We start from the raw sequence: 24,688 nt of genomic DNA, 5'->3' as shown, positions 1-24,688 counted from the left end.
TTTACAAGGGTTTGGGAAAACACAAAAAGGTCTGAGCCCTGTTGACGTAGTCCTTTGAAATACCCATCTTTCACTTAGTCACATTTGCCTGCATCGCATTGTGGTGGTGAGAAAGGAGACGCTTTACAACAAACATACTGTCTCCAATTTTGGTGCTTATGCCAGTTAACACTTCTGCATGGTCCAGTTACAGAGGAAGATATGTCAAGGCCAATTAATTGCTTAATATTCTTTAACCCATTCCCTTCTATCCTGACTTCTTTATTCCATGTATAGTCTTTGACCCCTTTTCATTATAATCCCACTCTCCCTTCACTGGTGTCATTTAAAGAATTATAAATATCCATTCAAAAAGTTATTAAGAGCTCATTCACTAGAGATAGACTATTCTGTTGTCAAAATATCAACTTCTATAGATATAAAATGTACATGGAAGAAGAAATGAAAATTGAGTAGTATATAACAAATTTGGAAGGCAATAATAATGGGTTCACAATTTTATATTTAAAATATTTTAATATGTTTTACTTATTAATTAAAAATTTCATCATGTGCATTTATCATGCTGCTATCACACGGAAAGTTTCCATACAAGCATGTAAATTGCATTGAGCATATTTCCCTATGCCTTGCTTTCCAATCCCCTCCCACTGCTTCTACTTTCTTTCATGTACAGGCAAAATTTCATGTGTTTAAATAAATTCTGGGAACTACAATTGAGAAAAAAATACAATGTTTACTTCTGAAATTTAATTTTATATAATTTAGACTTGCATCTATCTTTTCTGCAAAAGATATTTTTTCTTTCTTTTTTAAAAATATTAATTTATTTATTATGTATACAATATTCTGTCTGTGTGTATGCCTGCAGGCCAGAAGAGGGCACCAGACCCCATTACAGATGGTTGTGAGCCACCATGTGGTTGCTGGGAATTGAACTCAGGACCTTTGGAAGAGCAGGCAATGCTCTTAACCTCTGAGCCATCTCTCCAGCCCGATATTTTTTCTTTATGACTGAAAAAAATCTCCATGTATAGCACACTCTTTTATTCATTCCTGTGCTGCTGAACACCTAGGTTAGTTGAGTAACTTCACTATTTAGAGTAGTGTCACAGTGAATGTGTCCAGGTATCTCTATTATTTGGCAAAGTATCTAGTTTACTGATCTTTCTTGATGACCCTGCTAGGTCTTGTTTCCATTCCCACCACAGTGTATAATAAAAGGTTCCTGTGATGGTTACTGTTGGCCATCAGCTTAACAAAACCTAGGACTGTAACTAAAACTATCATGTGACAAACCTATTGGTATCTCTGGATTTCTTTTTTCTTTCTTTTTTTTTTTTTTTTTTTTTTTTTTTGAGTAGGTTAAGTGAAATAAGAAAAGTCACTTCATTACCAGTTAATGATTGGACTGTTTGATTTCTTGTTACCTTTTTAAGTTTTTGTTTAATAGTAGAGATATTAATCCACCATTAGATGTATAACTAGCAAAAATTTCCTCTCACTCTAGTCTGTCCTTCAGGTGGATTAGTGGCTTTTTTTCTGTGCAGAAAATAATAATTTCATAAGGTTATTTTGTCAGGTGTTAGCAGTATCTTCTGAGCAGCCAGGATCTTAGTCGGAAAGTTCTTCCCTGTGTCTACGTCTTAAATATTTTCTCATTTTCTCTAATGCTTTCAGAGTTCCAGGTCTTGTATCAAGTCTTGAGACATTTGGAAACTTGATTCTTTTACAGTATGGAAGAGAGATCTAATTTCATTCTTCTACAACTGGACATCTTGTCTTCCCAGAACCATTTGTTAAAGGAGGTTTTGCAGGATGCTAGAGAGATAGCTCAGAAGTGAAGAACCCTTGCTGCTCCAGCAGAGAACTTAGGTTGAGTTCCTGGCATTGACATGGCACACCTGAAACTCCAGTTCTACAGGGTCAAATGCCTTATTTGAACCTCCACGGGCATAGTGCACACACACACAGTATACAAACACATATGATTGAATCATTGATGCTCAGAAATTAAAAAAAATACACAAATCTGTTTTCCAGAAATTCTTTAAAGGAGACTGTCTTGTCTCAAATCAGTATTTTAAGTATCTTTGCCAAAAAAAAAAAAATTGTGCTGTGGAACAAACTTTTTGTATGCTGTGAAAATGTGTTGCTCTCATTGGTTTAACAAAGGGTTAAATGGCCAATAGCTAGAGCATACACAAGAAATATGGTTAGTTTACATTGAAAGAACTAGTTAGTAACAATCATAAGTTTCCGGTCAAGCATTTATAATTAATAAAAGGTCTCCATGTCAGTAACTGGGGAGCTGCTGGACCGGAAGAAAAACTCTGCCTACGGATTTGATAGCTATAACTATAAACAGCATGGGTTTGTATCTGAGTCCTATATTCTATTACATCACACATTTGTTTATTTTTGTGCTAGTGCCATAATTTTTTGTTAGTATGAATATATAGCAAACTTGAAATCAGGTATGGCAACACTTCCAATATTCTAATTTTTGTTTAATGCCCTGGCTATCTGGGGTCTCTTGTTCTTCCATATGAATTTATTTTTTTTCTATTTCTGTGGAGAGTGGCAGTGGTCACTTTGATAATAATTATATAGAATCTGTAGATCAGTTTTAGAAGAATGAATATTTTAAACATTTTAATTTTTCTAATCATAAAAATGGGAAGTAAGTCATTCCATGCTTTAGTGCCATATTGATTCCTGTGTTCAGTGTTTCACAATTTTCATTGAAGAAGTCTCTCACTCCCTTGATTATATTTATTCTGAGTGGGGTGTTGCTGTTGTCTTTGTTGTTGTCATTGATGCTTTGTTTGTTTGAAAATGGAGATTGGTGTCTTGGGTTTTAGAGTTGTGCATGGGATTCTTTTGTCGTGCCCACCTCGACCAGCAAGGAAGACACAACACCGGAACTCTTCTTGCAAGCAGTTTATTCAGGACCTTGTTCACAGCAATCTTTCTCCTTCTCTTTCTCTTTGTCTCTCTCCGGGCAAACCTCTCCCAGCCTTTAAAAAGGCATGGGCCGCCAACCCCGGATTTCCACATGGGCACTGCCCATAGGTTCATGCATATGCAAGCAGCTGACGATCATTGCGTGATCATAGCATGAGTCAGGCCTTAGCCATATTAAGAGTTGATTATCACAGAGAGCACTCACTTTCGGGATTGCGGAGGGTAGAGGCCAGCACCATCAGGTGCAGCTCCACGCAGCTCTCTACACATCACCATCAGGTGTGGCTCCACGCAGCTCTCTACATTCGTTCCCCGATTTTTTTTCCTAAGCATGCTTATTACTGGAATATAAGAAACTACTTGTTTTGAATTCTAATATGGTTGGATGTGTTTTTCCTGGTGGAGAATTTTTTATATAAAATTCTTATGTATAGAATATAGGAAGATATTATATACAGAATTACATATTCTGCAAATAAGTTTTTTTACTTCTTTCTATTTTTATCTCCTTGATTTCCTTATCATATAAGGCAAGCTAAGATTTAAGCTATTATGTTGAATACTAATGTAGAAAGTTGATACTCTTGCCTTCGTAGTAAATTTAGTGGAAATATTTTGAGGTTTTTTTTCTCTATTTTATGTAACACTGGCTATATGTTTGCCTTATATAGCATTTTTTTATATTGAGGTACATGTGTTCTATTCAAAGTCTCTTCAACACCTAGTCATAAAGATATGCTTTAGTTTGTGAAAAACCTCTCCTACATCTTTTGAATCAATTTATGTCATCATATCACATTTATTAACTTAACTATTCTGAGCCATCCCTGCATCTGTGAAATGAAGAAAAGTTATTGATGGCCAATGTCATTTTGTGTCTTTATTAATCAATATATTGGATATTTTTCTACTACTGTTGTTGTGTCTTTATTGTGTTTTGTCACCAAAATAATGCTAATTGTGTAAAATTAGCTGGAAATTTTTCTTCTTTTTCTATTTTTTGCAATAGTTATAGGAGCATTGGTGTTGGTTCTTTGTTAAGGGTGTTATAGCAGTCAGTGATAAGTCTATCTGAACTTCAACATTTATGTATATGTTTATTACAGCTCTGTGACAATTTTATTTTATTTTATTTTTAAAATATAATTTTTTATTGAAAAAAAATTTCCGCCTCCTCCCCGCCTCCCATTTCCCTCCCCGTCCCCCTTTTCCTCCCTCCTCCCTCTCCTCTCCCCCTCCCCATACTCCTCTCCCCCTCCCTCTCCAGTCTGAGGGGCAGTCAGGGTTCCCTGCCCTGTGGAAAGTCCAAAGTCCTCCCCGCTCCATCCTGGTCTAGGAAGGTGGACATCCAAACTGGCTAGGCTCCCACAAAGCCAGAACATGAAGTAGGATCAAAACCCAGTGGCATTGTCCTTGGCTTCTCAGCAGCCCTCATTGTGACAATTTATACTTCCCTTAACTCTTGACAGACCAACCCGCATTTCCATACTCCCTGATGTCAGTTCCTTTTTTTAAAAATTCAGTAACCTAACAACTCCAGTTTGCATTGCCTGTATATTTCTTAATGTGGAGCCATCCCCTGTAGTGAGATGAACCCTCCAGGAACCACATCTACAAAGAACACAGACTGTCCTTACCCTGGAAGTCATCAGCTGTCCATAGCTCATCAGTTAGAGATGGGGTCAGGAATCATTTCCATTCCCTGTTATAATGTTGACTGATTTGATCTTATGCAGGTTTTTTTAAAAAAGTAAATTTCTCATGACTGATTCATTGTTTTTGCTTGATGCAGATTTGTTTAGATCATTTTTCACATCTATATTTAATTTTTTTAGGTCATATGTGTAGAAAATAGCCATTAGTACACTAGAAAATGGTGTCAATTCTCAGTAAGAAACTTTGCAACCTTGGTTCAGAAATTCCAAAATTCTAGCCCAGAAATGCTATATTCTAATACTGGAGAGCTGGGTTGAATATCTTGGAACCACAGCTTTCACTGTCTTAGTTTTTACCAGTTGGGACTGCCCTTATTTGAGGGATTCTTGTTTGCATGGAAGAAATTGCACAACTGGGAATTGTGTGTACAGTAGCTTGTAGTAACTTCCAAAACTGTGCAAGAGACAGTCTGCATGTTACTCATTTCAAGAACCCTCACACAAAGAGACTCGATGTAATTGCATGAGTCCTAACCAAAAATGGAGACTGCAACAGAACGGTGTCAAGTTTCTACTCAGCCTGCTGCACTCTTCCGATTTCTTCTATTAACTAATGCCCTCATTATGATGTAAAATGTGAATTTGTTCACTGTCTGCTGACCCTTCACTACCATTGAGTCCATTCTGAATTTCATTGGAAGCTATTGAAATGCCCGTCTCCCTTTATATTTATATTTTTAGTAATTTGGGTCTCGTCTGTCTTACACTTAGTTTGGCTAAGGCATGTTTGTCAAATTTGAAAGAATAAACTTTGCTTTATTTATTCTTTTGTATTATTTGTTCACTGGTTTCTTCCCTGATTTACTTGAGTTTTTCTGTCTGTTTGGGTTGGTCTGTGTATTTATACAGCTCTCAGATACACTGTTACTTATTTGGCATGTCTCTACCTTTTAAATATAGGTAATTGTTACTATAAATTACCCTACCAAGACTGCTTTCATTATATATCATAGGTTTAAGAGTGTTGTATTTTCATTTGATTCTAAAAAATTGTTTTATTTTCTTTCTGATTTTGTCTATGGCCCTCTTATCATTTAGCAGTGTGTGGCTCAATATCCATGTCATGTCCATTTAACCTATAATGTCATTTCAGTAGGTGTTCCTCTGTTTATTTTTGGAAGGATGGCCTTCCTATTGGTGAGTGTGAGGTATGGAAGACACATGATATTATTGTGTTTTGGTTAAACTGTGACTTTATATGTGGTGGTACTTGTTTTATTAAAGTGGATGCACCTGTGATCAGTTAATATTTTAATATTATCCTCTTGATAAATTGTTCTTTAATAAGTATAAAGTTACATTGCCTCTTATTAATTTTAGTCTGAAGTCTATTTTGCTGGATATTAGAAATGTGATAGTATTTCCTCATCCATTTGGTTGAGATTCCTTTTTCATTCTTTCTGACCATGGTTAACTTCTATGGTGGTAAGGCAATCTACCCACCCAATCTGCTTGCATGTGTTTTGTGTCTTTCAATTGAAGAACTGAGATAATTAATATTCAGAGTTATTATGGACATGTGTGTATTAATGCCTGACATTTTTATTTTTTAATTTTTCTCCATTTGCTTATCTATTACTATAGTGTGGTTATTTTCTATACCCGTATGCAACCATGAGGATTTGCTTACTCTTTTCTACAGTCTACCTTCTTTAATGGTCATGAATTTCTTTACCAGGTTTTTCCTACGAGAACATTTTCTCTACTTCTATTATGACATTTAGTTTTACTTGGTTGGGTAGCCTGAATTGGCAGTTGTTCTTTATATGTACTGCTATGACAACCCTAGGGTGTGGACAGGTTCCTTTCTGATCTATCTGTTTGCTGCTCTAATCGGCCAGCCATTGGGCCAGCACAGACATCTCTTTCTCTGGGTTCAAAAATGTTTCTGTTTTGATTTTATTGAACATATATATGTCTTTGACCTGAATGACTTCTCCTTTTTCTATGGTCATAGAGATTTGGCCTTTGCTTCATGTTCAATAGATCTTGAATGTTCTGTTCATAACTTCTTATCTCTGTCATATGAATGTCCATTTTCTCTACTTTGTCTTCAAGTCCTAACATTCTATCTATCTTCCCTGAACTCCATTCTGTTAGTAATGCTCTCCCTGGAACTTTTTTAACTTAGCAAAATTTTCATTTCCACTCTTCCAGATTTGCTCCAGTATCACTCTGTAGCTAGATATTTTGTTTGGCCTGTTTGCTCCCAAATAACCACAAGGAGACTTCTTATTAATTATGAAAGTTTGGCTGATGCCTTAGGCTAATTAGTTCTTTTAACTTAAATTAACCCATGTCTTTTAATCTACATATTTTTAAGTGCCTTGGTTACCTTTATTCTGTAAAACCCATGCTGTCTCCTCTCCATCTGGCTGGCAACTCTCTGTGCCTTCAACCTTCTTCTTCCCAGCATCCTCTCTGATGCCACAATGAAAACAAAATCGATATGGAGTTTCTTTAATGCCCATCTTCCCTGAAGCAGATTAGTGCTACCAGAAGCAGATGTATCTCACTGTCATGAAAAGCTCTATGTTATGAAACATTTTAGGTGCCTTATTTTGTAGGTCTTTGAAGTGTTTCAAGACTTTCTGTATATTGAAAATATATCTTGGTTTGACCTTGAAAACATACCTAATATGACTGAAAGTTTGATTGTTATAGGTGACTAACTACTAACCTGAATTTCTTAAAATAACCCTAAATAGTTTGTAACAATAAGTTTCAAGGGCTATAAATTTACATTACATCATTAAATGAGTTGCATAGATACAACACTTTAAATAAGAGTAGAAGCATATGTACAGTATGTTCTAACAAAAATAAGCTTATATTTGTAGCACTTAACAGAAATCTATACCAGTGTCAAATATTCAAAACTAATAGTTGTTCAAAAGTACACTCAACCACCTACCTTTTTTCTCTCATCATTTTCATACTATAGTCCCCATTTTTCTCTTCAAAAAGAGATCTTTGAATCTAATCTCCTTTGTTCAGCCTTTTTCCTGACCACTGCCAATAAACTTACATCTAAACTCCTTCCTTAAACTATGACAAATATCTATAACCCACTGAGTGATCAAAACCCACCCACCACCACTTGGAAATGTAGATGGAATGTTTTCTAAATTGCTTCCTGCTGTCTGGGGGAGGAAGCAACGACATCTTTAGGAAACCCTGAGAAAATTGAGATAATGGTTAAGTCCTGGGAAAATTAGCTGTATCATTTGTTGCCAGTTTCTATGTAGTGGAAAAGTGTGGGGCTTATCTGAAGTCCTGGCTGGAGCAGTCTGTGAGGCTGGACCATTTCAGCCAGCAGCCTTGAAGCTGTTTTGGATGCAGAACTCTGAGGAACCTGCAACATAGTCACTCTGAGATGTCTGGACCACCTGGTTTCATTGGTGTCTAGGTTACCCATTTCTATTTTTTCTGGTCCCCTTGCTCTGAAAACACAAACACTTTCAAAGGTAGCATACACATCTGCATTAATACAAGTATAGACTGTGTGTTGTACACAAGCCAGCCAAAGTTCATTTTTTTTGTTTCATCTTTGAGCAGGTAAAATATATGTCACTTGTCTTGTAGTTTTTCTAGGTGTATTTCTTTATTTTTGTAGCCAGAATTTTCAGGGGATCTTCCCTGATCAAACCTGATTTTCTTTAACCTCAAATAAATTCATTAGAATGAAGCCTTTAGTTTTCTGTGGAAACAAATACATAACTTTTCCAGTGAAATATATTTTTTACTTCTGCTTTGAAGTTAGGATATTTTAAAAATATATAGGTTGGTTTAATTGTTTTCCATAATCCAGTGTCTCTCAGAAGTTATTGTCATTCATCAGCCATCAAAATTTTCAAATACATCACAATAACATACATGTTCCAGATTCTCTGTCTATTTCCCATCTCTACATGGCTTATTTTTTTTATTATCTTACTTTCTCTTTAAACACATTATTATTTATAAACTACTTATTTTTTATGACTGTCTATACCTATTTTTTCCATTAATCCTTATTTGAGTAGGTAAACTACTAAACATACTGTAACCTATTTAGACGTTGTTTTTCTGTCTGAACCTTCTTTACTGAGTATCTGTAATGCTTTCTGTTTGCATGAACAAAACCTTAAACATTCTACATGGCTTAAGTCATGGTGCACTTGTAGCTCAAACATGCAGGCAGCTGCTAGGAGACATGTCTTGTACTGCTGTTAGCATGAGAGACACAAGACTAGGAATCTGAGTTTGATTCCATTTTGTTTGTTTAGAACCATTTTTTAAGCTTTCTCAGGGCTTATATAGATATATGAGGCTGGATGTTGGGCACCATTTGTAGCCAGACTTTTATGTCCTGGCTATCATCTCTCAAATAACTACATGGAGACTTCTTACTAATTTTGAAAGCTTGTACTTAGGCTCGTTTTCACTAGTTCCTATAATTTAAATTTACCCATGTTTTTTAATCTATGTTATCTTAAGTAGCTTGGTTACCTTTATTCTGTAAAGCCCATGCTGCTTCCCTTCCATTTGACTGGTAACTTTCTGCATCTTTGTCACTTTTCTTCCCAGCATCCTCTCTTCCCCCCAAAATCCTGCCTAGCTCTTGGCCATTCAGCTTTTTATTAAACCAATCTGAGTAACTGTAGTAATAGAGCAGCGGGCCATGTCCCGCAGCCTGGCTATCTTAGCCCCCGAAATAATTACACAGAAACTATATTCATTTAAAACACTGCCTGGACCATTAGTTCCAACCTCTTATTGGATAACTCTTATTGGATATTCATTTAACCCATCTCCATTAATGTGTATCGCCACTTGATTGTGGCTTATCGGCATGAGTCTAACCAGCATCCGTCTCAGAGAGGAGAGCCATGGTGTCTGCCACACTGACTTCTTCCTCCCAGCATCCAGTCCTGTCTTCCCTGCCTATCTAAGTTCTGGCCTATCAAAAGGCCTAGGCAGTTTCTTTATTTGATCAATGAAAGTAACACATAGATAGAATACCCTCCTACACCATTTCCCCTTTGTTTAAACAAAAAGAAAGGCTTTAACTTTAACATAGTAAAATTACATATAATAAAAGTTATCAAGCAAGAATTACAGTTACAATATTTAGATCTATTTTATCTTTTATCATAACAAAGGAAAACTATAACTATCCATTCTTCAACTCCATCAAAGACTCCAGAAGGATATAATATTACCTAAGTAAACAAGAAGTAAGCAACTTCCAAAACTCTAGAAATGACAGAGACTTCTCACTGCCTATACAGTCACCCAAAGTTCTTTTGTACCATTGGGGCATCCATCTTCAGCCTACAGGCCCACAGTATCTAGCAGACTTTTCCAAAATCTTCACAACATACAAAAACTTTACTCCACATTATTTCTCTCCATTGAGTTATATTTTCTTACTCTGTTTTCATCTCCTTATTTCATTCATTGTGTTCTTTGAAAACACTTTCAGGAATTTGTGTCCTTTGAGGTATCTTTGGATTCACTTGTAATTATTATTTTGGCCGGGCAGTGGTGGCACATGCCTTTAATCCCAGCACTCAGGAGGCAGAGGCAGGCAGATCTCTGTGAGTTCGAGGCCAGCCTGGTCTACAAGAGTTAGTTCCAGGATAAGAACCAAAAAGCTATGGAGAAACCCTGTCTCAAAAATTATTATTATTATTATTATTATTATTATTATTATTATTATTATTATTATTATTATTTTGAATTCTTTGTATAGAATTTCATCTAATATACTCTCTTTGGAGGTCTTACTTTGAAATTAGCAATTTTAGAAGGAGTATATTAAAGCACAATTAATAAAAACTCAGAGATAGAATTTGGTGTTCAATCTGAAGGTCAGAAAAGCAAAACAGCTGTCACTGGCTCTTACCTCAGAATGAGATTGTGTGTGAGAGTTGTCTTTTCCCATCTTATATTCCTCTCTAGTTCTGGAATTAAGGGCATGAACCACTCCCACCTGGTTTCTATGGCCAACTGCAATTAAAGGTGTGTGTCATTGCTGCCTGGTCTGGAAGGCTGTCCAGTGTGGCTTTTTTTACTTTTCTGATTCTCAGGCAAGCTTTATTTATTATAAAATACAAATTAAATGCCACTACAGTATATTGCCCTGGATTTTTGTTTCTTGTGGTTTTATCTCACAAATTCTCCATCTAGGGTTAGATCATTGAGCTTTTTAAATCATCCTTTATTTTCAGTTGAAATGTTTAGAATGTTCAAGAGAGACTAAGTTGTATTAGGCTTCAGATATTACTTTTCTCTTACATATTTGGAGTCTAGCTCAGTCATTAGGCACTTAGTCTACTATGGAAACTTCAGGAATAGTCAAGCGAAAACCATTACATATCAAATCCCAATAGTTTTAAGAAGTAAAGAAATATTGACAGTACTGTGTATACCGAGATGCTAGTTATTGTGAGTGTAAGTGTAAATGGGCAGAGTGAAAACGAGATTAGTACTAGATTGACAGAGGAGACATTAAAACAGGAATAATAAATAGAATGGGAAAACAGTAAGGGCAGGTAGGGAAAACAGTTCTGCTTAAAAGTAAAATGAAGGATAAGACACAAAGACCTGACAAACAAGGTCAGCCTATGTTCTTTGAAAAATTCTATCATGATGAAAATGAAGAAATGTTGGGGAGAGAGAAAAGATGAGAACAGTGTTGAAATAAGAGCGGCGGGGCTGGGTCCCCAACACCCCGGCCGCTTGGCTAGCTCATGCCCGATATAACAACACACAAACTGTATTCATTTAAAGAACTGCTTGGCCCATGAACTCTAGCCCTTACAGGCTAATTCTCGCACCTGCACTAGCCCATTTCTAATGATGTGTGTAAGCACCCCAAGGTGCGCTTACCAGAAAGATTCTAGCCTAAGTCCATCGTGGGTTGCAGCTGCCTGGGAGAGCAGAGCGTGGTGGCTGTCCGGTCCCTCTGGAAGCAGCGCAGAGTCTGACCTCACTTCCTCTTCCGCCCAGAATTCTATTCTGTTTCCTCCTCCCATCTATGCTCTAAGCTAAGCCAAGCAGTTTCTTTATTGCTCAGCCAATGAAATCAACAGATTGATATATGACACTCCCACATCACTTCCCCTTTTTCTGTTTAAACAAAAAAAAGAAGGCTTTAACTTAACATAGCAAAATTACATATAACAAAACAGTTATCAAGTAAAAATTACAATAATCTATATCATAACTAAGAAAAACTATAACTATAGCTAACTATTCTTAACTCCATCAAACAGTCCAGAAAGATACAATATTACCTAAACAAATAAGAAATAAGCAAACTCTCAAACTCTAGAAATGACAGAGACATCTCACTGCCTGGACAGTCACCCAAAGTTCCTCTGTACCGTTGGGGCATCCATCTTCAGCCTAGAGGCCCATAGTTTCCAGCAGACATTTCCACAAAGCAGGAACTTTCAAAGGCAGTCACTATCTGCTTGTCCTGAAGAATGTCTTGCAGACTCTTTCATGAATCAGGAACCCCGAAAGATCATCTCACCTTTAGGCAAGTTCAGCAGTCCTCTCTCTGCGGGTTCTCTGTGTCCAGTTTATGCAATAGTCCAGGCAAGAGCAGTTTCTTGCCCAAATGGCTATCAAACTCCATAAGGATCCTCTTCGATGCCCATCTTCCTCTTGAAGTAGATTGGTGCTGCCAGGAGCAGAGTGTCTCATTGTCATGAAAAGTCCTAAGTTATTAAAACATTTAAAATGCCATATTCTATAATCTTTGAAAAATATGAAGAATGCCTATCTAAAATATATCTATGCACATCTAGAAAATCTTAACTAACATGACTACAAACTTAACTATTATTAATGATTATTCATTAACAACCTATATACATTACAAAATTAACCTTAAATTTAAATCACTAAAGCAAAATCCATATCAATGTAAATTATTCATACCTATATCATCTCCCCCTTTAAATGTAAAAGAACATTTATAAACAATATTTGGGAACATGGGCGCAGTTTTTTCTCTCCAAACTGCTTCCTGCTGAATGGGGGCGTCGTTAATTAGGTCTTTCATGGTATAACCTGTGTGCTAGTTTCATCTCAGTTGGCAGTTGAGCGAAGCAATTTTCTGAAGGTATTCACAGCAACCGTTCAGGAGGGCGTGGTCCATCATACCATATCGGAATAGAAGAAATGAACAGGGTCTCATCCTCTGTGAAAACAAAATAAGAAACTCCTTTCCAAAGTATCATGTCCTTAGATCCAAATTTCAAAGTCAAGGCATCAAAATCTCTACGATGGATTAGTTCAGCAGCATTTATAAACAAATATCTTTTAGCATCTGTTGCTCCTTCCTCAGCATTCAAACAATTCAAAGAGAGCATAATAGTATACAGTATCAAGATTCTCTGTGTATTTTCCATCTTTGTACGCTTTATTTTAACCTCTATTTCGTTTATTTTTACTTTTATTTTATATTCTCTGTATCTCTTTGACCTGGAATAACTCTGTAGACCAGGCTCTCCTTGAACTCTCAGAGATCCGCCTGTCTCTGCCTCCCAGGCATTGGGATTAAAGGTGTTTGCTACCACACCTTGAACTCACAGAGATCTGTTTGTCTCTGCCTTCTAGGCACTGGGATTAAAGGCGTGTGCTACCACACCTTGAAGTCACAGAGGTCAATCTCCCTCTGCCTCCCAAGCGTTGGGATTAAAGGCGTGTACTACCACACACAACTTCTCTTTTTCTTACTTTTTTTTTAAAAACTTTTAACTTTTAGCTTGCATATATTTCTAACACACTGTAAATCATTTAAACATTTTCTTTATCTTTGAATCTCTTTACTGTATATCTCTCTGTTTTTCTGACCACATGAGTCTGTAAATTACTGAGCAATATGAGTAGGATTAAAGCCGTGGCTTTGCCAGCTAGATCCAGTCCATTCCTTAGCTTTCCAGCCTCATGGCGGAGATACAGGCTGTAGCCATGTTTATAGCCACAATTCTATGGCGTTTCAAGGTCCCTGCCAGCCAGCGAGCTACAACAGACAACAGTCAAGTCCTCTCTCGGTAGTTGGCCCTCCTGCCTCAGTCAGAGTTTGCCCTGGCAGGACGGCCCAGAAAGCCGGCATTTTTAAACAGCACAACTTTTTTCCTGCTACGGCTGAAAACCGAAAAGCATGCGTTCAGCTTTTCACCAACACCGTTTAAGTGTTTCGTGGCAGGACCTCTTAATGAGCTGCAGGGTTTTGCAGCTGAAGCTGAGTCAGGAAGCCTCTCTTAGATGAGAGCGCTTGCTTGCCTCTAGCAAGCAGAGTAGACCCAAGAAATTTGTGCTACCAAGAAAACATGCTTCACTCCATTCTTTCCCAAGCTTTCTCAGGCTTTTTGTGGATTCAGTTAGCCTCACGTTGGGCAGCCATCTGTTGAAATAGGAGCGGCGGGGCTGCGTCCCCAACACCCCGGCCGCTTGGCTAGCTCATGCCCGAAATAACAACACACAAACTGTATTCATTTAAAGAACTGCTTGGCCCATGAACTCTAGCCCTTACAGGCTAATTCTCGCACCTGGACTAGCCCATTTCTAATGATGTGTGTAAGCACCCCAAGGTGCGCTTACCAGAAAGATTCTAGCCTAAGTCCATCGTGGGTTGCAGCTGCCTGGGAGAGCAGAGCGTGGTGGCTGTCCGGTCCCTCTGGAAGCAGCGCAGAGTCTGACCTCACTTCCTCTTCCGCCCAGAATTCTATTCTGTTTCCTCCTCCCATCTATGCTCTAAGCTAAGCCAAGCAGTTTCTTTATTGCTCAGCCAATGAAATCAACAGATTGATATATGACACTCCCACATCAGAACAGAGCACATCAGAGCTGGGATACTCAACTGATATATTAGAAGTGTGAAGGCAGAGTAAAGGATGACATAGAGTCTTATTCAGTCCTACATGCTTGCTGGTTCTAGCTTCAACTCTCAATATTCTTTTCTGAGCTCCTAGATGTCATGCACACTCAGGCATAGTCCTTCATGAAGTCACATCACAGATTCTGGTTCCATCACTGTGTGTCCTTCAAGGGGCAGGATCATGGACACTGGTGGCATCTTTGTACATTCCTTTAGCACTTGGTCAGCTGACCAGTGATAGCCATCCTTCTTGATATCTGACTTGCACTTAGAACTTGTGTTTGTATTCTCCTACAGATAATTCCTCCAACTAGGATGTCACCTTGCTGAATATATGAAGTTCTGAATCAAAGTTTCTTTCCCACATGTTGGAGACAATTCTCCAGCCAGGTTTCAGAATATAGCCCTTATTATAGGAACTCTTGGTTCCTACAGTGTGATTCACGGGCTACAAAGATGTCACAAACTCAGCAGAAAGCTTCTTACATGGTTCCCCAGAAGCAGGTTAATTAGCTTTTCTCCTGCTCCTGTTCCCATGCTTAGCTTTTGTCTCCCCCATCCCTTTAAAGCCTCTGTTCCTGAAGGTACAGTGCTAATTTTCTGAGTCTCTCTGTCTTTGTTCATGACTCCTGCCATTCCCTCTCATTGGAAAGAGAATGCTGCAGCTATCCCTTCATGACAGAGTTTTACATCCCCACTGAAATAAAGGTTTTTGGCAGTCATTCACTTCTTATGATAGCTCTTAGCCAACTTTCCCCATTTTATTCTCTGGAGACTTGAGCAGAGAACATCTTTGTGTTGCCCACCATGTTCTGAAATCTGCATCCAGTTTTAAATAAGGCATGCTTGAGAAATAATGTATGCTTGATAGTTGTACAAACGCTTATAAAAACTATTTGTGCAAAGTATCATCTGTTCAGGTGGAAACACATGCAGGAAAATAGTATCTTCATGAATGTCAGCAGCTCTGAGTCTCTGAGTAGCAAAGGCATATGAGTTGTACTGGCAAAGCCAGACACTTAGAGCTTTAAATCTTGAGAATCATGGGCTCATGACTCCAGTCTTATGATTCTAGACTTTCATAAGCTTATTGGTCTGAGGCTTGGATACCAGCAGTTTTTAAACTAGGCTTTCAAAGCAGAGGCTTAGAGGTCTAAGCCTGAAGAGCCAGAGATTTATGTCTCTAGTTCTACAAAATCAGAGACTTAGGGGTATAAGTTTCCAGTCCCAGAGACTTACTGTGATCTTGTCAAAACTGGTCTCCCGGCACCATTTGGCTACTGTTAACAGCTCCTGAGATTCAGTGGTTGGTATCTTAGGCTCTCAGTCACTCTGAAGGGCGTCTCTCAGTAGCTTGAGCATTCTTCCAGCACTAGGGTCTTTATTCCTTTTTTTTCCTGCTTGGTTCTTCTGCAGCATTTTGCTTTCTGCGGTTTCATAATTTGCTGATTCTTGCCTTCTCAGCACTTCCACAGTCCTTTGGAGTCCCATAATCTCCCCCTCCGAGTTATTCTCTGAAACTATTCAGGCACCTTTATTTCCTGGCACCACTATGAAACTGTTCAGAAGAGCTTGTTCATTTCTGCCTTGTCTTCAACACAGGGAGGTAGTATATGTGTAAGGAGTCTACCAGACTACCAGGAAGAGACTGAGAGGAGCTGTAGGTATACAGCTAGTTTCTGATGTATACCAGTGCTCATGTGCAAAGCAGCAGGGGCTCCCATCTGTGTTGCATAACTGGGGGATAACTGAATTCAGAGTAGGGGAAAGGTTGCATAGATAACACATGGTTGCAAGTGAACTATATGGGCATTTGTGTGGACTCTGAATGACACAGGAACAACTAGAGGGGACTGGGCAGAAAAACTGGGTGATCTGAATTGTTTGGATGGTTTGTTTCTTTGGTTTTGGCTCTCTGCCAATATCATTTAGTTCCTGTGCTGTAACAAATGCTCTAGAAGTTGGAGGTAGATGGAAGACTAAGAACATCATCTGAAAATGCAGGAGAGACATGAATGAGTGAGTCAGTAAGAATGATGATGGTGAGATTGATAAGAAATTACTTCTGGAATGAGATGATGATTTGTGAGGTTATATGTTTATATTTAAATAGTATTTTATGTATTTTTGAAAACTCTGTATAATATGTTTTGATCACATCCATTCCCCCTTTCCAACTCTTCCCAGATTCTCCTGTACCTCTCTACCCTCTAAGCCCCCAGTTCTCGTTTTTGTTAGTTCACACTTCTAAGTGTGGGCCCTGACCTTGATTGTGGTTTATATACCAGATGTCACTCCACTGAAGAAAACTGGCTTTCCCTTTCACAGCAGCTATTAAATTCCAATAACTCCTTAGCTATGGATGGGACTTTGAGCCCATATCCCCTCTTTCATGTTGAGATTTTTGTCTGCCTGGACCTTTCGTAGGTTTCATGCAGACTATCACAAACACTGTGCATCCCTATATTTATCTGTTCTCATGTTACTGGAAAACACTGTTTCCTTAAAATCAGCCACTAACTCTAGCTTTTATGCTCTCTCTATCCCTTCTTTTGTTTTGATCCCTGAGATTTAGATGGGAGGGCTGCGTTTCAGATATACCATTTAGGGCTGAGTATCGTCATGTCTCTTATTCTCTATGCATTAACCAGTTATATGTCTTTGTGTTAATTATCATCCACTTAAAAGAAGCAGGCTCTCTATTGAGATTTGAGGGATGCACTGATCTCTGGGTATGGCAATATGTCATTGCAAATCATTTTATTGCTATGTATTTTAAGCCCTAGGTCCATGATCGATCTAACTACAGGGTCTTCGTCTACTTGACAGTGTCATGTAGGAATTCTGTCCCACAAAGCAAATCTTAAATCAATCAAAAGCGATTGGTTACTCCCACAGCATTAGTGCCACTATTCGATTATTATATAGATCTATCTTTACTCTACGTCTGTAACGGCGTAAGCGAATGCAGACAGATTGTCAAAATATAGACAGCTTTAATGGAGGAATAGACTTACAGAACCACTGTTCCCGCGGAGACCAGGAAAGCAGAAGAGGACGCTGGGAGCATGCTCACCAATTTTATAGGAGAACTTTAGCCTGAGGCGAACACACCCCCTAAGGGGTGGGACTTATCCCTACATCTCCCCCTTTTGTCTAAATAAGACAGAACTAAACCAAATACAACTATATACAATAATAACAAATAAATATAACAAACAATATTGAGAATCAAAAGTTTTGCTAAACATTCTATCTCAAGGAGTCTAAATAATGTAGAGAGTAACTACAATTATATAATCTTCAACTCCATCAAAGATCCGAGAAGGCAATAAATATTACTTAACAAACGATCCAAATGTGTAACAATTGACAAAGACAACTGACTACCTGAGCAATCACCCAAAGTCTCGTTTGCAATGTTGAGTCAACCAACTTTGGCTAAGGCCTAACATAACTGACATACCATTATTAAAGGCAAGGAACTTTTCAAAACTATCTTACCCTGTCTTGGCAGGATATGACAGTCCTGTTGTATCCATTGATGCACGCTCTGTATCTTTGTCAGTGGTTGAGGTATGGGCTTTTCTTAACCCAAAGGCCAGTTCTGCCAAGAAGACAAGCTCCCAGTGGAGTGTCTTTGGTGCTCAACGTTCTCTCGGGAATAGAGCGGTGTTGCCAGGAGCAATTGTGTCTCACTATCACGAAACTCTGAGTTATATTAAAGGCCATATTCTACAGCTCTCCAAAGAGGTTGAAGATTATCTATCTATACTGAGTATAATCTCTATATATCTAAAGAACCTGATTAGTCTAATTACAAATGACAAACTTAGATGACTATTAATCTATATAATTCTCAATATCTATCTAACTTAAAGACTAAAACAATAAACAACTGTGCAATATATGAAGACAATGATCTTCATCTGTAAACAATGTCATTACATATCAAATGTAAACAATGTTATTACATAAATAGTATCAGAGGTAGAAATGTACATTGTGATATGGTAGATGTATCAATACAATATAAGCATATTCTTATACAAAAATAGAGGTAGGAACACTCACATTCAATATTCAATATGTCAATATACAGAAAACAGTACCAATACAATTTTCTAAAAACAGTAACTCACAAATACCAATCATCCCATCAAACCAGTTAATCCCCCCCCCTTTTTTTTTTTTCGAACATACCCCTAATTCCATAAAACATCTCCCCATCCCCTCAACCCCAAACCAACCACTAAAAGATGTCCCTAACCCTGAGGGCAAACTCTGTTGGGAGAGGGGACGTCGTCCTCTAAGATTGCTTCAAGCTGACATGGGGGCGATGTTCTCCTTAGGGGCTCCTGTGAAAGCAAATGATGGTAAAATTCCCAAATTAACCTTTGACCTAAGAAAATTATAACTAGTCCCTGAGCACTTTGAGAAGGTCCGGCCAGAGTGTTGTCAAAAATGTGCACCATTCGAAATTGTCTTGTGCAGTTGGTACCAAAAAACAGGTCTCATATTAGCGCGTAAAAAAGAGAAAAAGAAAAAAAATATTCATGACGTCATAAAAACCAGGTTGAGTTGATGTTGTGGGGCCCCATCTTCATCCTGGAAACTTCAAAAATTACTGTAGGGAAATTTGTTGCTTGTTATGGGAAATTTAAACATTAACAACAAGGACATATTCTGACATATAAAGAAAGACACAGATATGAGGAAAAGCAAAGAAAGTTTATCAAGTATATAATTATCCTCATTCTGTCCCATTTCATGGCTCCTGATCTGAGACAGAAACTCTGAGATATCTCTTATCAACAGGCTTGGAATTGAAGAGGGACTGAGCCATAGTCCAACTCCAAAACCAGCTCTACATATTTATAAAGAAGCGTTCAAAGAGAAAAAAGAAAATATATATATAATCAATACTTACTCATGTTACTGTTGAGTCTTAGTGGGTCGTAACTATTTTCCATCCATCAGTTATTAAATATTCAGGGTCCCTTAAATTCTTTGAAGATCAGTATTTTCCTGTGGAGATAAAAAAAAAAAAAAACCCTGCCCCCAACCTACCTGAATTCCTTACCATCAGTATGCTCGCCATCCTTGTGAATGAATTGTTATTTATCTTTTCCAAATGGCTTTTCTTCTTCATACCGAACCTTTATTAATTTTGACGGTATCCACAATTGTTCCTCACCTGTGGAGATAAGAGCAAAACCCCTTCCCCAACGCAGCACATCTCCTGGCTTCCATTGTGAGGTCAGCACATCCTTGAAATAAACTGGTTGATTTAGTTCAGTAGACTTTTCCATTATCCAATGTCTTTCTGCAGCCGTTGTCCCCTTCTCATTAGCGTTAAGAAAATTCAAGGTTAACAAAGCATTATGTAACCTATTTCTGGGGGTGTTTTCCACCCCTTTCTGTTTATTCAACATATCCTTTATAGTTCGATTTGATCTTTCTATGACTGCTTGACCTGTAGGATTGTATGGTATACCTGTAACATGCTTGATATTGTAATAGTCAAAAAACCGTTTCATTTTCCTAGAGGCATAAGCAGGACCATTATCTGTCTTTATTTGTGTAGGTATACCCATGATAGCCATGACTTCTAATAAATGAGTGATTACTGAATCAGCTTTTTCTGAACTTAAAGCAGTTGCCCACTGAAAGCCTGAATAAGTGTCAATGGTGTGGTGAACATACTTCAATTTGCCAAATTCTGCAAAGTGAAACACATCCATCTGCCAGATTTCATTCCTTTGGGTGCCCTTTGGATTAGCCCCTGCAGGCAGTGGCGTTTGGTTATAGAAAGAGCAAGTAGGGCATTTCTTTACAATCTCCTTAGCTTGTTGCCATGTGATAGAAAACTCTTTCTTCAAACCTTTGCTATTAACATGATGTTTTTTATGAAATTCAGAGGCTTGTAGCACACTACCAATCAATAATTGATCAATTTCTGCATTACCTTGTGCTAGAGGACCTGGCAGACCCGTATGGGATCGGATGTGTGTTATGTACATAGGGCAAAGCCTGTTCCTGATCAAATCTTGAACCTGGATAAACAATGAGGTTAGTTCTGTATCATCAGGTATAAATTCAGCAGTTTCAATATGTAAAATAACTCTTTCTGCGTATTGTGAATCAGTAACTATATTAATAGGTTCTCTAAAATCCCTTAGCACCATAAGAATGGCATATAATTCTGCCTTCTGGACAGAATCATAAGGACTTTGTTCCACCTTACCCAAGTCTTCCGATTTGTAACCTGCCTTCCCTGTTTTATTGGCATCAGTATAGAATGTACGGGCTCCAGTTATTGGAGCATCACGGACGATTCGAGGAAGGATCCAAGAAGTTCTCTTTATGAAGTTAAGCCTCTTGCTTTTTGGATAGTTGTTATTAATGTCTCCCAAAAAATTAGCACAAGCTCTTTGCCATGTTTCATTATCTTCCCATAATTTCTTTAGTTCATCAGCAGTGAAAGGCACTATAATTTCTGCTGGGTCTATGCCTGCTAGTTGACGAAGTCTCAGCTTGCCTTTTATAATTAACTCAGAGACTTTTTCCACATAAGTTTTCAGTTTTTTACTTGGTTTATGTGGTAAAAAGATCCATTCCAAGATAATATCATCTCTCTGCATTAAAATTCCTGTAGGAGAAATTTTGGATGGTAATATGACGAGAATACAATCGAGCTCTGGATTCACCCTGTCCACATGTGCCTGTTGTAATTTTTCCTCAATTATTGTCAGTTCCTTTTCTGCTTCAGCTGTTAATTCTCTGGGACTGTTTAAGTCTTTATCACCTTCCAAGGTTTTGTTCAAATGAATTATTAGATCAGGTGTTATCCCAACAGCTGGTCGTAGACTGGAAATGTCTCCTAACAGTCTTTGAAAGTCATTAAGAGTCTGTAGGCGATCTCTCCTAATTTGTGCCTTTTGTGTCTTAATTTTTTGCAAACCTATTTTATAACCTAAATAATTAACAGAATCTCCCTTCTGTATCTTCTCAGGAGCAATTTGCAATCCCCATTTAGGTAAAAGTATCTTTATTTCTTCAAACAGTCTGTTCAAGGTATCCATGTTTGAATCGGATAACAAGATGTCGTCCATGTAGTGGTATATTATAGATTTGGGAAATTTCTTGCGTATTATTTGCAATGGTTGGTTCACAAAATATTGGCACAAGGAGGGGCTATTTAACATACCCTGGGGGAGGACGGCCCAGTGGTACCTCTTGGAAGGTTGAGAATTGTTGTAAGTAGGCACCGTGAAGGCAAATTTTTCTCTATCTTCTTTTTGTAAAGGTATGGTGAAAAAACAATCCTTTAAATCAATAACTATAAGAGGCCATCCTTTTGGTAATAAAGAGGGCAAAGGGATTCCAGATTGCAGAGGACCCATAGGTTGAATAACCTTGTTGATAGCTCTGAGATCTGTCACCATTCTCCATTTACCTGATTTTTTCTTAACCACAAATACAGGAGAATTCCAAGGGCTGGTAGATTCTTCTATATGTCCAGCATCTAATTGCTCTTGTACCAGCTGTTCTAAAGCCTGTAACTTTTCCTCAGCTAGAGGCCATTGCTTTGTCCATATTGGTTTCTCAGTCAACCATTTTAGAGGCAAGGCTGTTGGTATCTCTGAAGGGGCTTCAATTACTTGTTCTTGTATGGCCCGAATGGCCGGTTTTCTCCGTTTGTAATATCTTTTAATATTATTCTCAGAAATATAGGCTCTAGAAGTAGCAGGAATGTTAATTTGGGTATTCCATTGTTGTAATAGGTCACGACCCCATAAATTCATTGCAATATTGGCTACATATGGCCTTAATTTTCCTATTTGTCCCTCAGGCCCTATACATTCAACCCATCTTGTGCTCTGTCTTACTCGAGATAGGGTTCCAATTCCCAGGAGCTGAACATTTACATTCTGAAGAGGCCAATACGGATGCCAAGATTCTGGGGTAATGATACTTACATCAGCACCTGTGTCCAGCAGGCCAGTAATAAAAATGCCATTTACACACACTCTCAGCTTAGGTCTTTGATCATTTATAGAAGTTTGCCAAAACACACGTAACTCATCTTTCTGCTCATTATCGTTTGTAACAGTAGGCATGAGGTTTCCTAATTGTCCTGACGAGGCACGTTCTCTGCAGAAACTGGAAATGACTGAACCATGTTTGCCATGGGGGCCTGTGAGGCCCCCCCTCTCACGTTTCCCGTCTGTATCAGGTTGCCTTGTCTATCTCTTGTAGACCTGCATTCATTCGTCCAATGTCTACCTTTTCCACATCTTCTACATAAACCTGAAGGCTGAGTCCTCCTATTTCTGTTATTTCTAGAAGATGCATTATTATTATTTCTGAAGATCCGTTGTTTACAATTCCTTTTCATATGACCCATTTTGCCACAATTAAAACATTTGGTATTCTGGTGTCTCCTTTTACCATTGGAAATTGCTTCTTCTACCCATGCTTCAGTGCCATAATCAAATGTATCAACATCCAGTGTATGCAAGACCCATTCTTCCAAGGGTGCTGATCTGAACCTTAAAGGCCCCAAAATCTTTTTGCATTCCACATTTGCATTTTCATAAGCCAAAGACTCAATCATTATACGTCTTGCGTCAGGGTCAGGTATCCCTATTTGCACAGCCTTAGTAAGTCTTTGTAAAAAATCACTAAAAGGTTCTCTCAGACCTTGTTTAATTGTGACAAATGATTCCATTCTCTGTCCTGGGTCTTGTACCCTGTCCCAAGCCCTTAAGGCTGCTGTAGTGCATATGGAGAGTGTGTTTTCGTCCAAATTAGCTTGTTCCTGAGGGTCAGAAAAGCGTCCTTCACCTAGAATTTTATCTAGGGAGATGTCACTTCCCTTCGCCTTTTCTTGCTGTTCTAAAAGTCTAGCCTCTTGCCTGAACAAGCATTTCCATTTTAAGTGCGGCCCACTCTCAAGGACTGCAGAGCTCAGCTGGAGCCAGTCCAATGGCGTAGCTCTGCTTGTGGATGCCCAAGACTTTAGCATCTCTTTAACAAAAGAGGAATGCATCCCGAAAGTCATGACAGCCTGTTTAATTTCTTTGAGATCATTCATACGGACATGCTCCCATGTATCTTCCTTAATGACCCTAGGGTTTCTGGAACCAATCACCTTCTCTGTTGTTATTACTGGAAAGGCAGGTAGAGCTGTAGGTAGAGATTTGTGGAAATTGTCCCGGAGGGATTTACCCACAGATGTAGTTAAAATTTGCCTTTCTACCGTTTGTTCTTCTTCATCAGAATTTAGAAATTCCTCAATCTTTTCAATTCTATTCACCATTGCCTTCTGCAATGTCTGTATCTCCTGTCCAGAATTATGTTCCAAAGCCTTCATTGAGGATTCTAAAGTATGAAGTTTGTCCATTAGAGATAAGTTCTCATCTTTGGACATAATTTTTATGGCATAAACCGTGCCTTCTTGTATTGACAATCTTTCTGCCAATCTGTCATAAGCTTTAGACAAAATCCGATAGTCACATTCAGCAGTTTTGATTCTCTCAGTTACTATTTCAGTTCCTACAGAAAGGGACTGAAGCTTACAACCCAAATCAGCTGTTCCCTCTTCCATAGTAATGAGTTTCTCCTTAATATCAGCCACTAATGTTTCAGTTCCTACAGAAAGGGACTGGAGCTTACGATCCAAATCAGCTGTTCCCTCTTCCATAGTAATGAATTTCTCCTTAATATCAGCCTGTAATGTTTCAGTTCCTACAGAAAGGGACTGGAGCTTACGATCCAAATCAGCTGTTCCCTCTTCCATAGTAATGAATTTCTCCTTAATATCAGTCTGTACCTTTTTTAAATTTTCCTCAGTTGATCGAGTCATGTTAAACAAAGATCTGTTCTCCTCCTGGAGAACTTCAAACTGATTCTTGAGAAGATTGTTGTCATTCTCAATTGTTTTTAAGCGTGCAACCTCTGCTCGTAAAGACTTTATCATATTTCTATTATCAAACCATATAGTGCCAAGGAAAACTACGAATCCCAGAAAGATCCATAGAGGTGGGGTGATAGACACCTCTTGTAAAATCTCCCACATGGTACAATTAAAAAAACTGTTAAATTCTTGAATGGTAACGTG

This window comes from Alexandromys fortis, unplaced genomic scaffold, assembly GCF_014885135.2.
Source record: "Alexandromys fortis isolate MF-2015 unplaced genomic scaffold, M_Fortis_MF-2015_v1.1 scaffold_210, whole genome shotgun sequence".
Lineage (NCBI taxonomy): Eukaryota > Metazoa > Chordata > Mammalia > Rodentia > Cricetidae > Alexandromys > Alexandromys fortis.
The sequence above is the reverse complement of the archived record's forward strand: the minus strand, read 5'-3'. Positions refer to the sequence as shown.